Source organism: Tachypleus tridentatus, chromosome 4 (assembly GCF_004210375.1).
Source record: "Tachypleus tridentatus isolate NWPU-2018 chromosome 4, ASM421037v1, whole genome shotgun sequence".
Classification (NCBI taxonomy): Eukaryota; Metazoa; Arthropoda; class Merostomata; order Xiphosura; family Limulidae; genus Tachypleus; species Tachypleus tridentatus.
In genome coordinates, this window is record NC_134828.1 from 19,841,393 (window position 1) to 19,860,091 (window position 18,699).

General features: G+C 35.0%; 1 protein-coding gene across 2 annotated transcripts in view; it reads left to right on the forward strand.

Annotated features, from left to right (window-relative positions):
• The first annotated feature begins 5,857 nt into the window (after positions 1 to 5,857).
• LOC143248624 (uncharacterized) overlaps positions 5,858 to 18,699 on the forward strand; it is a 231,661-nt gene continuing 218,819 nt past the window's right edge. The window contains exons 1-2 of one of the 2 annotated variants that reach the window (XM_076497127.1): positions 5,858 to 6,268; positions 8,415 to 8,540. The gene's annotated coding sequence lies outside the window, so the exon portion shown is untranslated. The remainder of the gene's footprint in view (positions 6,269 to 8,414; positions 8,541 to 18,699) is intronic. The other variant, XM_076497128.1, reaches the window with a different exon arrangement.

Sequence of the window (18,699 nt, forward strand, 5' to 3'; positions counted from 1 at the left end):
AAATTTGTTGTTGTTGATGAAGTGTTGTTTTATTTTGTTGATTTCACTGTTAATTTTATCAGGTGAACATAATTTTGTTGCTGTGTTTATTTAGTTTATTAATATATTGAGTTTTTGTTTTGTTTCATGTGCTGAGTCCCAGGGAATGCATAATCCAGTGTGGGTGATTTTTCTGTGGATTTCTGTTTTGAATTGTGTATCAGTTCTAGCGATCTTGAGGTTAAGAAATGCTATTTGGTTAGTTCTTTCCTGTTCACAGATGAACATAGAGTGTATCAAGTTAATGTGGTTGAAAAACTAAGTCTGTGTTCTGTAGGTGTGAATCCAGCAATTATATCATCAACATATCTGTACAGTATAGTGGTGGATGTAAGGATGAACTGATCGCTTGAGATTCAATCTGTGTCATAAAAATGTTGGCTAGAACTGGTGACACGGGATTCCCTACACTTAAGCCTTTTAGTTTCGGTCATCTTCACATGTTTCTGAACACTGCAAATCAAATAAACACAAAATAACCATGGAAAACACCCAGATATTAAGTAGGGAAACAAATATGAACAAACGCAATATCAAAGAAGCCCTACTTACACAGCAACTAAAACCAAAATTAAACCAATATAAAGGAAGACCTTTATACCTATACTAATTAATAACCTAACATCCACCTGCAGCGCCACCTACAATGTCGTACCTGTTTATTCTCTCGTCCCTAAGACATGTGTACATCAACTGTTACATTCAAATTCTGTTTTTCTTAACCTTAATATGACCTAGGAAGGTCGAAACGTTGTTCTCCACTTATCAATAAAAGTGTTAATACCCATACCAGCCGTTCTGAGATACGTTTTTATTTCATGTGGGTTTCTCATAATCAAGAATTTTCAGCACACAGTAATAAACTTGACTTACTTATTAACCCTGTAATGTACGGCTTTTCTAAAGTTTTCCATTTCTCAAATTGTTTGTAGTTCCTTTATTTCCTTGGTTAAAGTCCTCACACAAGTCTCAATGAATGGTTAAAATTGTGATTATGTACATTTAGAGGCCTACACGTATTTATCTTTCCTTTTCTTGAAAAGCAAAACCAAGGTGAGCCAGGATTTCAAATATTATTGCGTGAGCTTTACAGTTTTGCGCGACTTTTCATCCAGATAAAGTCCACTAAATAATTTATTCAAGTCTCTGGGAGAAGCCATTTAAAGTATAGTTTTAAAAGCAAACGCTAGATGACAGGGCAATCGTGAAACTTGTTTTGTTTTTGAATTTCGCGCAAAGCTGCACGAGGGCTATCTGCGCTAGCCATCCATAATTTAGTAGTGTAAGACTAGAGGGAAGGCACCTAGTCATCACCACCCACCGCCAAATCATGGGCTACTCTTTTACCAATGAATAGTGGGATTGACCTTCACATAATAACGCCCTAAAGGCTGAAAGGGCGACTATGTTTGGTGCCACCGGATTCGAACCTGCGACCCTCAAATTACGAGTCGAACGCCTTAACCCACCTGGCCATGCTGGGCTTTTACCAACGAATAGTGGGATTTGCCGTCATATTATAACGACCCCATAACTGAAAAGGCGAGCAGTATTGATAGGACAGGAATTCGAACCCTCTACCCTCAGATTGCGAGTCAAAGTCCTAACTACAAGACTAAGAAATGAAGATAAAATAATTCGAAGTTGCTAAAATAATTATTTTCGAATCGCTTTTAAATACATTTTCGCAAAACAAAACTGCAAATATGTAGCGATTGAAAAGTGCTATAATCGCTCTTTTATAACCAGGAAACAAAATACTTCTGTTTACATAACTTTGTTTGAAGTTTCGTTCACTTTTTATTCCTTTAGATAACACATTTGTGAGCAGTAAATAAATAGCCATGAACACGTATTAATCCGTAGCAAGGTTATACGTCACAGTGGTCAACACATAAAGGTTCTAATAGCTTCTGATGTTTCTCTGTTATCTCTACGATTATGTGTAGGTCATTAATTGAGTGAATAACACGTACAATAAGTGCGGTCACTAATCTAGTTAAAGTGTAACTATGTAAGACCATGGTAGGACACCGGTCAGTCATAACATTCTATTGGTCACTAATCTAGTTAAAGTGTAACTATGTAAGACCATGGTAGGACACCGGTCAGTCATAACATTCTATTGGTCACTAATCTAGTTAAAGTGTAACTATGTAAGACCATGGTAGGACACAAGACTGACTTAACACTGTAATGTTCACTTGTACAATTAATCCGTAACTGTGGGAGAGCATAGTAGGACATTTGGCAGACTTAACAGTGTTATGGTCACTGATTTAGTTAAATTGTAATTGTAGGTGGCCACACTTGGAACACTGAACTGATTTTACAATGTAGTTCAAACTGAATATTTTAGTTTCAGTACAAACATAATCTATTCTGGTGATTCAGTTGCACGAGCTAGAATTTTTAAGCCAGATTTAGAAGTACTTTGATAAGACGTTATCATAAGTAAATACCATATTGCACTCTGTTCTGTTGTATTTTGATTTCTCAGCATTCTTCGGGTTCATTCTATTCTTTAGCAAACAATTTTTTGTTCGATTCTTGCGTAACTTTGTTCTTATGAACGACAAACATTACGAAAATATTTTTGTGTCAATGAGAACTACAATATAAAATAAAATGATTATAAATAAAAGAATATATATACAATGAAACTCTAATATCTAAATAATTATTGTATCCAAGATCTGCCGATTTTGTGCACTTTCTTAGAGCTTATTGTTTTTAAGATTGGCCCCCAAGTGGCTCAGCGGTATGTCTGCGGACTTACAAGGCTAAAAACCGGGTTTCGAAACCCGTAGTGGGCAGAGCACAAATAGACAATTGTGTGGCTTTGTGCTTCACTCAAAACAACAAGAGCAACATCTTAAGATTAAATTAAATCGAAAAAATACATTTATTAATACTAGTTTTAAATAAATCGAAAAAATACATTTATTAATACTAGTATTACGTACTGTAATTTATCCCGGACGAGTCTTCAATTTTTTATATCATGTATTAAGGTTTCAAGTAAATCATGTTTACCAACATGATTGATATACACAGATTTCTTTCTTAATACAAATATAATTTAATATACAAACAATAATACAATTTACAATAACGGTTATTACGTATACACTTTATATGCGAAAGTTTTTACGAACACTACTGAGTCTTCTATCTGGTCTGGAACTAAATATTTTATCAACGGTTCACTCCAATCGAATTAATTCTATGTTGATATACATACATTTCATTGGAGAGGAAATTTAACTAGCTTCTTCAAACATGAGTTTTCCCAAACGAAGATATCTAATGTCCTCGTAGAAATACTGGCGTCTGAAGTTAATTCACTGAAGTTAAGCAGTTTGTAATGTTCGAAATCTATAAACGTTTCTTGTTAAATATTTGTAGTTTTCCGATTAATAAGCGTTTATCACAGTTATAACTTCCGAGGTTTGCATATACCGACTGCAGTAAATATATACAACAGACTGAGTTTTAGACATTAATTTTTAAGTTTTTAATATTTAAGTTCCAAACCTGAAGAATAAATAAATTCACATAACTAAAAAAAAACAAAAAAACTGGGTATTTGAAGAAGCAATAATTACCATGGGAAAATTTACTTGAACGTATCGTTAAATATCTCTTCGTAAACAAAAATGTTTGACCAAGAACGTGACTCGCCTCCTTCCAACTCATCTTTAAAATAATAAATATATACCCTTGGCCTTCAGTTTCCCCAGGGGTGTTAAAACCACTCGATGACGCACAGAGTGAACTATGTATAAATGTTGTTACAATACATGAGTGAAAGTTATATTACTGGAAATTTACTGTAAATGTTCATTTAACAAATAAATAATAAACTGATTGGTGATACAAGCGGATACCATGATGTATATGTTAGTATAAACATGTGCCGACCACAGTCTATTCACTGTGGCTGGGCTATATTTTAATAACGTTTAATGAACTAGAGACCCTTCAATATTTCTTAAATGTTGTAAATATTGAAATGTGTCTTCAATATTTATTGTTTGTTTTCAAGTGTCCTGGTTGATAAGTTGTAGTCTTAATGCACAATTAACTCTGACTCTGTTGTTTCCATAAGACCAACTGAGCCACATATAACAACCACATGGAACAAATAATGTTTATTCAATTTTATTCTTCCACGCCCATTAGGTTGGGCATGGTCTGAAAGATTAGTGTGCACAGATTATTAACCTGATGATTCAGCATTCACTGTCCTTTGCCACAAAAATTCGCTTTGTAGTTTTAGGCTGTGGGCGCGCTTTAAAACCCTCATTATTCTATCTGAAAAGAGTAGCCCGACTGTAAGAAGTGGGTGCTATTCATTAACGTTCTCCCCCTACAGTTTATCAATTCGAAATTATAAAACTGTTTGTCCAAAATTGCAAAAAAAAAAACCCTAATAAGTTCTCCCATTATTAATATTTAAAAATTACGAACAACCAACTTATTTTTGTTTTTATTTATTAAAATGTTGATAAATGTATATTTTGCAGTTTTTTGTGGTGATAAATTAGAACCATAGACAGTCAAATATGCTCTCATGTACTGAATTATTATCATATCGAAAACTGGGTCTTCCTGTGGCACAATGGTATGTCTGCAGACTCTCAACTCTAGAAACTGGGTTTTGATACCTGTAGTGAGCAGAGTACTGATAGCCCATTGTGTAGCTTTGTGTTTAACTTCAAGCAAACGAAAATTAGGTAATGTTTTGCTTTATCAAAAATTTTGATAAATATTTTAGAAATTTAAAATAAAAGGCTGTAAACAAAAACTAACGAATTTTGAGAAAGTTTTTTTTTAAATTTATTGTAATAATACGAAAAGTTATGATCGAAAGGCTTAACTTTGTAAATCTCAGTCGACCTTACAGTGATTGAATGCTCGTAATATCCCGCCAATCTCGATCGTAGTGTGATAGAGGGCGCTTATCTCTCTGCGGAAGTTCAACGGCTCACAGAAGAGATTTTGGCTATAAAGTTACATCGGAGGTTACCATGAACTAACTGTAAAATGTGAATTGGAAATAAGTAATTAAGGTAAAAATTCTCTAATACATATTTAGATTAGTGTATATGAAAATAAGGTAAAGTAAAGCCGTTTCCATTATGCACTTCAGTTAATCAGATCATGAACTGTTTTTTAGAACTCATTGACTATTTATAATAATAAAGTCTTATGCCATAAAATACGGCCTATGACACTTATATGAAAAAAAAACTTGTTTTAACCGTTCCAGTTGTAAATTCATCGTAATTGTGAAGCATCGAAGACTGTCTACGTTATATCGGATAAGTCCATTCCGATAATATCGATTTGATTTTAAAAATGTTGATCGACACTAAATTTAAGCCTTAAAAAGGTTTTATAGGCCTGAAAGCACAATTAAGCACCCGATTGTGAAAGCTATCGAAACAGAATATTTGCTTGCTACGACCCCTGGAGGCAAGAAGACAATATTATAATATAGATCTTTACATAAAAAAGCCCACACAACTTAATTTCAAATCCCAAAACACTGTTCAATTAGTACTTATTAGAAAGTCCTAAGATACGAACAAGAGTTAGTGAAACTATGATTGTAGTAGGATGTTTCTGTTTTAGTACTTAACTGTATAAACATGTTTGCAACGCTCGGGGCAACTTATGATTCGGGAGATGAGTAAATTTAGGAATTTACACATAGTGGCGATCCTTTACGACAGTGAATTTCTTGGAAATCGACTGAAATGCATTCTTTGGCCACTAGCCTATACGGGAAATTAGAGGGACAATCTGATGAACAGCAGCAAAGTTTTCGTAACAAACGATTCTGCCCATTGGATACATTTTGCATTTAAAAAATCGAACGTTAAATTGCATGTAATAACTTTAAAGTCTACAGTGTAAAATTTATTATTTATAAAGTCTTGTACCATTCCACGAAGTTTTAATTTTGGTTCTATTATGAACAGATGTTCGTTTAAAGTAAGGAAACAGTTTTTAGCCCTACTCAAACGTGGGTGAGAGTGTAGGTTGCAAACTGGCTGTTACGAACGAGTACAAAGCGGAAGCGAATCTCACCAGTTTGATCTTCAGACTTTAAGGTTCAGGAAAAACACCTGAAGGTACGTGGATTTTTTAACTATATATTTTTCAAAGAAATTGCTTGTCATGTTTTAAAACTTCCTTATGTTCAACAAGAACATAGCAGGTAATTATTTTTTGTCTAATAGTAGTAGTGTTATTACTTAAGAACTACATAAAATCACACTCGATATTTGTGTATGTAGTCTTTAAGTCTTTCGTTATAGAGATGTAGTTGATTACATGTTTATTCGTTTCTAATCATGGCGATCTATTTTTATACGCCCTCTGGATGTTGTTTTGATTTCTTTCAGTGTTTGTCTTGTCATTTCTGACACGTTGACTGAAATGTTGGTATCTGCTAGTCTTTAAGAGTGAGGTATTAGTATTTTAATGTGAGCGATATTTTAAAGGATTATATTATATAAGGACTAAACCGTCGAGTCAGAGGTCACTATGGTTTAGACGTAGTCACCTCAAATTTAGAATTGGTAACCAGAAGAAAATGAACCAGTAAATAGCACCCACCGTCTTTTATGTACCTACTGTTTAACGAATAGTGGGATTGATTATTTCAACTTTACATGCAGAGCGTATTCAACGATACGTCACTACTCGAAGCTTAGACCCTCTGAACTGTAATCCATCACGTAAAACACTAGTCCATCTCCAGCAATTTTTAATGTGAAATATTTAAACACACTTTCTTCAAACTTTAAAAAAGACACTATTTTTTTAATAATTCCCAAAACTAAACTTGAGAAATGTTTTGTAAACATGTTTAACATAGAGATACGTGTAAGTGAGAACTACGTGTATCTTGTGGATCCATATCATTATTTCGTTTTAATTTATGTGTTCAAAATATCTGTAGGAGCTTGTATTGTTTTATACTGTAGTTTAAAATACATACAAGACTAAAAGCGACCCTATAAAGCGACACACAGGCTTCTTTATATACCTGATTATTTTCTATCCACCAACCATTGCTTAAACGATGTATTATTTCTGGTACGTCCCGCGCATACTGAACACGTTGTTCCGTGTTTTACATACCGTGAAAATAACCTTCGTTTAGTATATCACTGTTCGTTGGCTAGTTTTTGTTTTCAGCACAAAGCTATTCCAATCACGTGCATCATACTGAAGTTTTAGCGTTATAACCATTCAAGCTTGTCATAAGGTTATGAATTAAATTACACACAAGTAATATAAATTCGAGATAATAGCTTCAAAACAAGTATATATATCTGATTATAAACACAGGTAAATATCCATATTTTTACGTATGTTATAACTTCCAAGCCCCACGTATTAAACCCAGCTCGATATTGGATTAATTTAACTTTACTAAAACCTTGAGAAGTTCGATAATTAATAATTTATAATAACCAGGTACACTATAACCACGTGAGTTTAAAAAATCTTATGCAATTTGTATCATGAAATTTAGTCACCTCTAAATCAATACTTATGAAAACATATATATGTGTATTATTAGCTGATTCTGTTTTATTTTAGTCCAAACAGAAATATTGTCGTTAAAACATTTATGGTGGACTCTTTGTGCAATGGATCATTACCGTTCCTAGCTACGAAACATCAGATGTGGTCAGTTGACACGAGCAACGACTTCATATTATTGTTTTTTTTTACAAAACTTAGCTGATGTCTTTAGGCTTAGTGAAGTCAAACGTGTTCTTCCAATTTTTAGTTACTGTCATTGTTGGTGTTCATGTGTTTTCGATGAATGGGAAAGTTAATTAATGTTAAGTGATAAGCCAGTGCCAATAAAATGTTATTAACCCTTAATTATCCCTAAAAACAACAACCAGTAAACAATCATGTTGTTCTGAACCCATACACGGTTATGTAATTATTTTAAACGTCTTGATGTTTGTTTGTTATTAAATTACATAATGAGATATATGTATCGTGCCCATTACGAGCATTGAAACTCGATATGTTAGCTTTACAAGTCCTGAGACTTTCATCGCTTAGCCGCTGACGTGGAGAACAAATGAAGTGTGATTTAGATTTGTTATTTTTTGTAAATAAATAACAGAATTTTTCCGGAATTTTCTAAGATTTTCTTGCTAACTCAATATCAACAACCAGGTGGAGCGACTTTCAACGAAATCATTAGATTATACTTATGGAGATCGTAGTTACGTAACAACCAATAACACATTGCTAACACTTGTTTTTCTTTGTCGAATGAAAACTTCGTTCGTTAGTTGTTTTGTATTAATATAATTTTCTCCTCTTTACAGAATAACGCTGCTGCTTGCTCCCTCTAGGGGAAGCGATAGATCCTCACAAGTTTTACGCCCCAGGAAACAACCCAACTCGATCGATGAACACCAAGATGTTTAATAATATTTTTGTTCAACGAGCAGGTTGGTCTGTTGTTTATTATCGTTGTTGTTTTTCAAAAGATGTTGGCTTTTGTTTACTTAATTTGTTCAAATAAAAACTAAAATTAATGAAACTAAAAGGTGGTTAATGCTCGTTAGTTTGTGAGATGAGTATCCACAGGAATGTTTATTGTTAACCGTGAAGCTGAACAGTCTGCGCTCTGTCCGTTACAGAGGTCAAATCACAAAGTTTAACGTCATTAGTCCGCTTGCTTACTTTGTAAACAGCACGGCTTGTGGATAATGAAATGATGTCCGTGTTTATTGGACCTTTATATAGAGAAAGATAGAGAAAAAATGTTCTATAAGTGCAGTCTTCCTAAATTCTGAAATGATAGAATAGAGGAAAGGCAACTAGTCAACATCACCCAGCTCCAACTGTTTAGGCTGTTATTTTCTGATTGGATGGTTGGATATTGTAGTGCACCCTCGACCCTCGCGCGCCTGCTTCTTTGTGTGTATTTGGGTATGTTGGAAATGTTGATACTCAGAATGGTCAGCTGCACAAGACCTCTTCCTCGATCCATAACTTTCATGTCGGCTACTACTATACTGTAGTTGTAGTGCTTTAGGGCCAAAGTAACCTGTAGTACTCTGGCCCTTTTCAGGGCAATGTCCATATATGGTCTTGAGTTGCCTTTTTTATTTTTGTTTAAATCTATTTATATAAAAATATTTATAAACTATGTATATTATACTAATTCTAAATGTCTAGACCATGGTGGCCAGCCTGATTTCTGTTTCTTAGGGTCTGTTTCGACCCTAAAGTGTTTGGTTGTTTTTGAATTTAGCGCAAAGCTACACGAAGGCTATCTGCGCTAGCCGTCCCTAATTTAGTAGTGTAAGACTAGAGGGAGGGCAGCTAGTCATCACCGCCCACCGCCAACTCTTGGATCACTTTTTTACCAATGAGTAGTGGGATTGACCGTAACATTATAACGCCCCCACGGCTGAAAGGCCGAGCATGTTTTGTGCGACGGGAATTCGAATCCGTGACCCTCAGAGCTTACGAGTCGTGCGTCTTAACCCACCTGGGCATGTCGGGCAACCCTAAAGTGGAGATGGGTTATTTGCAGTGACGAGATTCGCAACCTGAAAAGACAAAACTTCAGACAACTGTTTTTGTAAAGTTTAAGAAGTGATTCTGTGTTTTTACCAACTGATATATTTACTTGCTGTGATCACAAAGTTAGATAACTATTTATGATTGTGTTTATTATTTGAAATGTTTATGGAACTCTCAAGTCGCTTAGAGTACCTACAACTGACAACATAGGTTTCAGACTTCAGAAACAGAAGCTATACAAATAAAAGTAACTCCACTAATTTACTTGTCATTTATTTCAAAATTGTAGAGGTCACTGTACTTGAACACAATAGAAAAAAATGTAGAGATGCTGAAGTCCGAGTTTCTTCGACAAATCAAATTCCGTGGTAGGTATTTTGGATAAAAAAATTACCTAACTCGGAGCTTAGGGAAAACGTCACTAGGGGCATTCAGAAATTTTTATTTACTTCCCCCCATGTTCCTTGAGCATGATAGGGAGAATATATATATATGTGAGGTTGAGGTATATTACTTTTCTGGGTAAACATATAAATTCTGTGTTCGAAACGATCGAGTGGTCTAAACTGGGCTAATATTCTAGTGTTTCTGAAGTGTAGTTTACCATGATCCAGGCCCGGCATGACCAGGTGGGTAACGGGTAATTTTTTTATCCAAAATACCTACCACGGCTCTACATTTTTTTTCTATTGTGTCACTCGACTCGTAATCTGAGGGTCACGGGTTCGAATCACCGTCGCACCAAACATGCTTGCCCTTTCAGCCGTGGAGGCGTTATAATGTGACGGTCACTCCCACTATTCGTTGATAAAAGAGTATCACAAGCGTTCGCGGTGGGTGGTGATGACTAGTTGCCTTGCCTCTAGACTTACACTACTAAATTAGGGACGGCTAGCGCAGATAGCCCTCGTGTAGCTTTGCGCGAAATTCAAAAGAAACCAAACAAACTAAACCATCTCCTGATCTGTGACCTTCTTTTGTGTTACTAAACAAATGGTACCAGTTTTTGGGGCCATGTAATTGGTTTTGATAGTGGAATAAACAGGAGTTTCACCCCTGGTGGATAAGTTTCAAACTTAACATATATACGGTCTTCTATTGGTAGTTTCATACATGGGGTTATACTTACAGAACAATTGGATAAACTGGTAGAATAGTCGGTGTTCTTGCTAAAGGTGTGTATTAGTACACCGGCAACTTTCATGTTGAGGATTAATACAATTCTAACAGAACGGTTCACTGACTTTGAAAAAGGCGTATTTTATCGACGTAACAATAACAACTTTTTCATATTTGTTTAGAAAGACAAAATGATTTTTGAGTTTAGATTTGGCGAAGCGTAACACTCGATTGAAAGCTCTGGAGTGTTGAAATATCACAATTTCGCTCTAGCGTTTCACTTCACTCTGCGATATATGCTCAAGGTTTGCGAGACCGGTGTATTCTATTAAATTTTATACCCTAATAAAAAAAAATAAAAACGTTTTTTGGTCCCTAAAGTGGGTAATTGTTAGTTCGCTGTGAGCGACTGCTAAAGTTTCAAAAGTGGATATCGCCAGTCGAATGAATCCTCGGGCGTTTCTAGCGTCTCGATGTCTCTTGAGTTATTATATATGTGATACACAAATAAAATCATATTGATCAACCTTTAATCATTTGTTGTCACGTGCGAAACCTAATTATACTAAAACAATTTGAAAATATAGCTTAAATAAAGGTACATTTATGATCCTATTTCTATATCAGAGATACATTAATTTAAAATAGATCGAGACCCGCACATTAATGATGTTTGGTGTTCTGGTTTAGTTTTTATTAAGCTCATAGTCATAGCTATACATAGGGTTTTTTGGTTATCACGAATATCTAAACCCAAATTTTACCGTCGTAGCTCAGTAGACTTACTGGTGAGCCACTGGGGAGTTTGTGGAAGTGACAAGAACTCTGTCGGGATGTCTTTGGTCACTTCTAATGAGTTGCGGTAGACTCTTACGTTGTCCTTCTAAAGCATTTATGAAATCTTATTTTAAAAGTAAATCAAGCACCTACTTTACAAAACAACTGTTGTCCCATTGTCAAAATGTCATATTGTTCGATTCTAACAGGATATTTCGTAACAAAACGGAATAATTAATATATCCTAAGATTACCAATAAACCAATACCCAACTTTCAATGGTGCTTCATAGAATAAAGTACAAGTTAACGATACAAATGAAACATTTAACTGATACGAAAGAATTATCTCTGTTGTCTCTTGTGCCTAATTCCTTCAATAATTAGCTCATAGAGGTCTCTGTGTGTTATATGCCTTTAGAGTGTGTTTTGTGTGTTTTCTTATTGCAAAGACACATCGGGCTATCTACTAAGCCCACCAGGGGAATCGAACCCCTGATTTTAGCGTTGTAAATCCGGAGACATACAGCTGTACTAGCCTTTAGAAGGTTTATGTCACCTATTATTTTGTGTTTTTTTACTTATCTATTAATAACAACTGTTTAATAGTTTAGGGCCAGATATTTCTACCTTTTCTACTGATCTTACTACTTTGTACGTCGTCAACGTAAAAGTTTCTTCCTTAACGTGTTCTACATTTGGTTGTTTATGGTTCCTTTAAAATATTCTGTAACTAATCTCAGTTCTTCCAAAAATTGTAAATAATGTCACACTATTTTGAATGTTTAATTATTATCGTATACAAAATTATAATCAAACTTCCATTGGCATCTGGTTCTTACAGAATCCTTTGTGCTTTAGGTTAAATAGCTACGATTGCCTTATACTTTGAAAAAAATATTGAATTTGATTTTTAGCTACCACTTGCTTCAAAATGACTAAGTTGTTTTGTACACACATTGAGTCTATTGTGATGGTAATAATATATATATATATATATATACAGCTCGTCGGTTAACATTAGTACTTCAACATGCGTGCACTCATAAGAACATCTAAAGGACATAAATTAGGTTGATAACATTCGACGAACTATATATTATAAGACGTTGTTCCAAACTTGTTATAGCCGTGTTCCATTTTCTTTTGCTCTTATAACTAATTTATTTGATTCACGTGCTTAACTGTCTGAAATACATTTTGACACGTCCGTCTAGTTTTCTGCCTTGTCTCACTAGAATTTAGTTATTACGTATTTAGGTCAGGTGCGCACGCGCGTTAAAAGTTTAGGGCTTCATTTCCTGTACAACACAAGAGAAACTGATATATATGGTCGTTCAAAGGATTAAGCCTAGCTCACGTGAAACCATATAAAATACGTCTTCTTTCCCTCGCTTTTCATCAGATGTTATTAGTGTAACAACGTTTTCCGAATATATTATTGTTATATACTGGTTGGCGTCTCGCACACAACACATATTTTCATAACGCCATCTGGAAACAGCAACCGAGTGATAACGAAATTTGTTTATCGTGAGCCTGTCCTTGACTTAGTTGTGATAATGGAGAGGTACGTATGTTTATCAAACACATCATATCTTATTTTTAAACCCACATAATGTCTTTACAAAAATCGTTCATTTTCTCAAGTTCTAACAAGTATGATAAAGTTACACGGTTTCCTTGTTTAGTGTTAATGTTTTATTGTTGTTTTTTAAACTTTTTAGATTATTTAAACAGACGTGGTTCAGTGACTTTTAGAAAGCTTGACTAACTACACGTAATGAATTCATTCTCACAGCTCAGCTGTACGTCTTAATAGCTTCATACTTTAGTTTAACAGTGTGATAATGGTTGTGTTTATATAACGTAATGTTCTGTATAATTGTGTTTGAACTCGTATCCCAGGTTTCTAACTTTTGTTTGTACAACGTGTAATTAGTTCACAGTTTGTTAGGCATTGTAAGATGTGATTACAAACAGTTTTACACTGATGTAATAAAGTACATCTCTAACACTCATCTTGGCATGACTATTATACTGAAGAATACAAACTCCAAGAATCCATGGTACTTTTACATGTTAAAACAAACTCTGACTTAAAGTTTACCTCTGCCGTAATTGTTATGACATGTTTATTTTTAAAGTTTCTTTGTGAATTTCACGCAAAGATACACGAGGGCTATCAACACTAGCCGTCTCTAACTTTGTGGTGTAAGACTAGAAGGAAGGTAGCTAGTAATCACCACCCACCACCAACTCTTTTACCAATGAATAACGGGATTGATAGTAACATTATAACGCCTTCATAGCTGAAAAGACGAATATGCTTGGCATAACGGGGATTCGAACTTAAGACCCTCAGATTACAAGCGCCCTAATCACCTGACCTACACGTTAAAATCAAACTGGAGAACAAACTGGAGAAATGTATATGTTTATTTCCACTCTTTTGTATTTGACAGACATAAAAAAAAGTTAGAAAACCATTCGCTATAATAATTACATAAAATCAGTTTTATTTATATATTATTCGTTAGATTAACTGAAGAATTTCTTGACATCTGCTCTGAACATGTTGTCACAAGAACCATTTGGTACGAAACGAAACAATTTGAAAGTTATTAGCAGGTATATAACTAATCAACTCTTCTCTCAATACGTTTATCATATGTTTAAATATTACGTACAATGAATACTACCTGAAACAAAGTGTTTCGTATCTTGTTGTATTTCTCTGTTTCTTGATTGAATTTTTATAACCGTTTTTTACTTTCTTGGTTCGTTGATTATTTGTGAAATGTGTACTTTTAGTGACGTGAACTAAAGTCACAGAAAAGTTTCTTAATATTCAAACAGAATGTGAAGTAATACATTTATTTATTTATTGTAACAACAACAAGTTTCTTAATATTCAAACAGAATGTGAAGTAATACATTTATTTATTTATTGTAACAACAACAAGTTTCTTAATATTCAAACAGAATGTGAAGTAATACATTTATTTATTTATTGTAACAACAACAAGTTTCTTAATATTCAAACAGAATGTGAAGTAATACATTTATTTATTTATTGTAACAACAACAGGTCTTCGAATCGTAATCTGAGGGTCGCGGGTTCGAATCCCTCTCCCACTAAACACTTCCGCTCTTTCAGCCGTGGGGGGCGTTGTTATTTGACGGTCAGTTCCAGTATTCGTTGGTAAAAAGAGTACTCCAAGAGTTGACGATGGGTGGTGATGACTAGCTGCCTTCCTTCTAGTCTTACACTACAAAGTTAGGGACGGCTAGCGCAGATAGCTCTCATGTAGCTTTGCTTGAAATTCAAAAACAAACAGTAATAGAATGATACGTGGTGTGCATCATCATAAAAAGTACACGTTGTACGCACACTAGTAATACAACTCACATAACATCATGACATTACATCTATATTCTGGCTCGGCATGGCCAGGTGGGTTAAGGCGTTCGACTAGTAATCTGAGGGTCGCGGGTTCGAATCGCCGTCGCACCAAACATGCTCGCCATTTCAACCGTGGGGGCGTTGGTAAAAGAGTAGCCCAAGAATTGGCGGTGGGTGATGATGACTAGCTGCCTTCCCTCTAATCTTACACTGCTAAATTAGGGACGGCTTGTGCAGATAGCCCTCGTGTAGCTTAGCGCGAAATTAACAAACATACATCCATATTCCATGATACAGTCAGACTGTTAATTTCACAAGTGTATTTATATATAATGCAGACAAGTTCACTATTCAGTTATGTATGAGGTCAATCATCCCGTAAATTCATGGAATAATTTACCTTTAAATCATTATAAATTTTCAAATTATACCTTTTTATCACAGGTCCCAGTGATACTGTCAACCCGCCACAATTTTTTACTTGATGCAATATTTTGTAGCCCCCCTCAGTGGCTCAGTGGTAAGCATAAAGACGTACAAGGCTAAAAATATTGTTTTGATACCCGTGGTGGGTACAGATAACCAATTCTGTAGAGTTGCACTTAACAACAAACTAATGAAACAATGCAATATTTTTGTAAACTTCAGTATTTAGATCAACCATCGTATGAACAATGTGCATTGTTTGGATGTGAAATTGTAATGGACTGTTTGGTTGAATGTATTCAGATCAACCATCGTATTAACAAGGTGCACTGTTTTGATGTGAAAATGTCATATCAACTTACAGATATCCAGAGAATGTTCTGATGTAATATTCAGTATAACTTATTGCACCTTTCTTTCTATCCTTTTCAGTTTCATCATTACAAAAAATAATTATTCGTGAACTCGTTTAGCAACGAATCAGTCGTGATGCGCTACGAGAAACTTCCAACTACTTCTGGTATGGAATAATTTTCCATAAGAAACAATGTTTTATCACGATAGTTAACAATGGTTTGTTGTCACAAATAATATGGGTTATTCCATTCGTCTCTATATGTTTTCGACAAACACATTCCATTATTGCAGCCATTAACTATAAATCACTGTATCGATTATCCAAAGATAGTACGACTTGTTCTATCTTTTAAAAACACCATCAACTATATGATAAATGGAGTAAACTTCAAAGAGAATACAAACAATAAAAACACTGTAAACTCTATGATAATTGAAAACCTAAGTAACAGTATACAAACATTAAAAACACTTTCAATTCTATGTTAAGTGGTGCACACAACAAACATTAAAATACTATCAACTCTATCTTAAGTGGAGTACACAACAAATATACAAACATTAAAACACAATCAACTCTGTGTTATGTGGAGTACACAACAAATACAATACAAACATTAAAACGCAATCAACTCTGTGTTATGTGGAGTACACAACAAATACAATACAAACATTAAAACACAATCAACTGTGTTAAATGGAGTACACAACAAAAATACAAACATTAAAAACACTATCAATTTTATACTCTTCAAAAACAGAAACGCATAATGCAAAATTTGAGACAAATTGTTAACAAGTTTATTCCGGGTAGTTCTGTATGACATGTGTGAAACTTTGCACATTCACTGCTGAACATCCAAAGTCTGCAAAGGCGAAGTCCACGCTCACTAGTTGATGTTTAACGTCACTCAAAGTCAATAACGAGTGTGCTCCCCGTGAGCATCAATAACTGCTTGGCATCTTCTGCCCATGGAAGCGATGAGATGACGAATCACATCCTGTGGAATGGCTGTCTACTCAGCCTGCAAAGCTACTGCAAGCTGAGGTAGAGTCTGCAGTTGAGGTTGTCGCCGTCGCAGACGTCGGTACAACTCGTCCCAAAGATGTTCGATGGGGTTTAAATCTGGTGATCCGGAGAGCCAGGAAAAAACGTTGATGTTGTGGTGTCTCAAGAAGACAGTAGTTAGTCGGGCTGTGTGAGGACGGGCGTTGTCATGTTGAAAACGTCGTTGAAGTTCACCATGATGGGTTGTACATGAGGCCTAAGGATCTCGTCGACGGTTGCGTACGGTCTGATCAAATCCTATGCAACCCTTGTATGGTTGAGGCAGTAGACTGCAACAGTGGTGGTCCTATCCCGAAGGTGACGTTTTGCGATCTTGTGCGGGCGTGGTCACACGAGGTTTGGCAGATCGTGGACGGTCACGAGTTGATACATATTGTTGGTGACGATTCCATATCCTTGTGATGGTGCTTGGGTGGACGTTCACAGCTCTGGCAACATCAGATCGAAATTCGCCTGCTTCCAAGCGACAAATGGCGTTGTTGCGTTGTGCTTCCGTCAGTCTTGGCGTAATTGTATTGCGTGTCGGTCGCTTAACACTGAGCTATGGAAACCGAGAACCCGTCACTTTTATAGGGATTTTGCACATGTTGCACTTGCAAAACATGCAGATCTCTCAAACAAATTTATTGGACACGAATGCGTTTTGGCGAAAAATCCGATGTTTTTCTCCTTTTACAAAGTGCACAACTTTTATTGTCATTTTGGTGTGACAATCAGTGCCTTAACACGTGTAACATCACATACTCTGAGCTTGTAACGTTATTACATATATTTCTCTTTAAAATAACAAATATATTCCTTTTGAGTTTCTTATTTTGAAGAGTATATTATTCACTGTATCGACTATCCACGATAGTACGACTTTTTCTATCTTTTAAAAACACCATCAACTATATGACAAATGGAGTAAACAACAAACAGAATACAAACAATAAAAAACACTGTAAACTCTATGATAATTGAAAACCTAAGAAACAGTATACAAACATTAAAAACACTATTTACTCTATTTTAAGTGGAGTACACAACAAATACAATACAAACATTAAAACACAATCAACTGTGTTATGTGGGGTACACAACAAAAATACAAATATTAAAAACAGTATTCATTACAAAATAAGTGGAGTGCACAGCAAACATTAAAAACACAATCAGTTCTATGCTAAGTAGAGTACACTACTAATAAAATACAAACATAAGAAACACCGTCAACTCTATGTAAAGTGAAATAAATAACAAACAGAACAGAAACATTAAAAACACGATCATCTTTATGTTAAGTAGAGTACAACAGACTGATAAACAGACTGAAACCAGGCGGTCAATAAGAAGTATATTTTATTTTCACTGAGCTCAAGATAGAACGTGACACCTTGGTTACCGACTCGTCACAATCTTGACTGAATGTGGTTTGAACAAACCATTTGAAAATCTTTTTTGTTGACAGATTCTGAAGACTATGTCAACTTTTTAACTTTTGTTCCCGGTTATTTTTGTTCTAGTTACTAAAAATTATCAGTTATTTATTTTGAACAACACGGAAGTTTTATAAAACAGACAAAAACATGTCACTAACATTTGAAGACAAATTTTCTAAAGTTCGACTTTCCTAAGACAGATGTTTGTGAATCGAACACATGTGTATCAGCGTATATTTCAAAAGACACACTTATGTCAAAACACGGTAGCTGTAACTTACTGTGGAATATTACAGTGCATGTTTCTCTCAACTTCTATTTAAAGGAAATAATTTTAACTTTGTAGATATTCAAGATCTGGGAAGCCAGATATTTTGAAACCAGTGAAACCTATCTTGACGACTGCGTGGAGGTTTGTTTGCTTGTTTTGAATATTACGAAAAACCACACGGGGGCTATCTACGTTAACAGTCGCTAATTTAGCAGTGTAAAACGAGACGG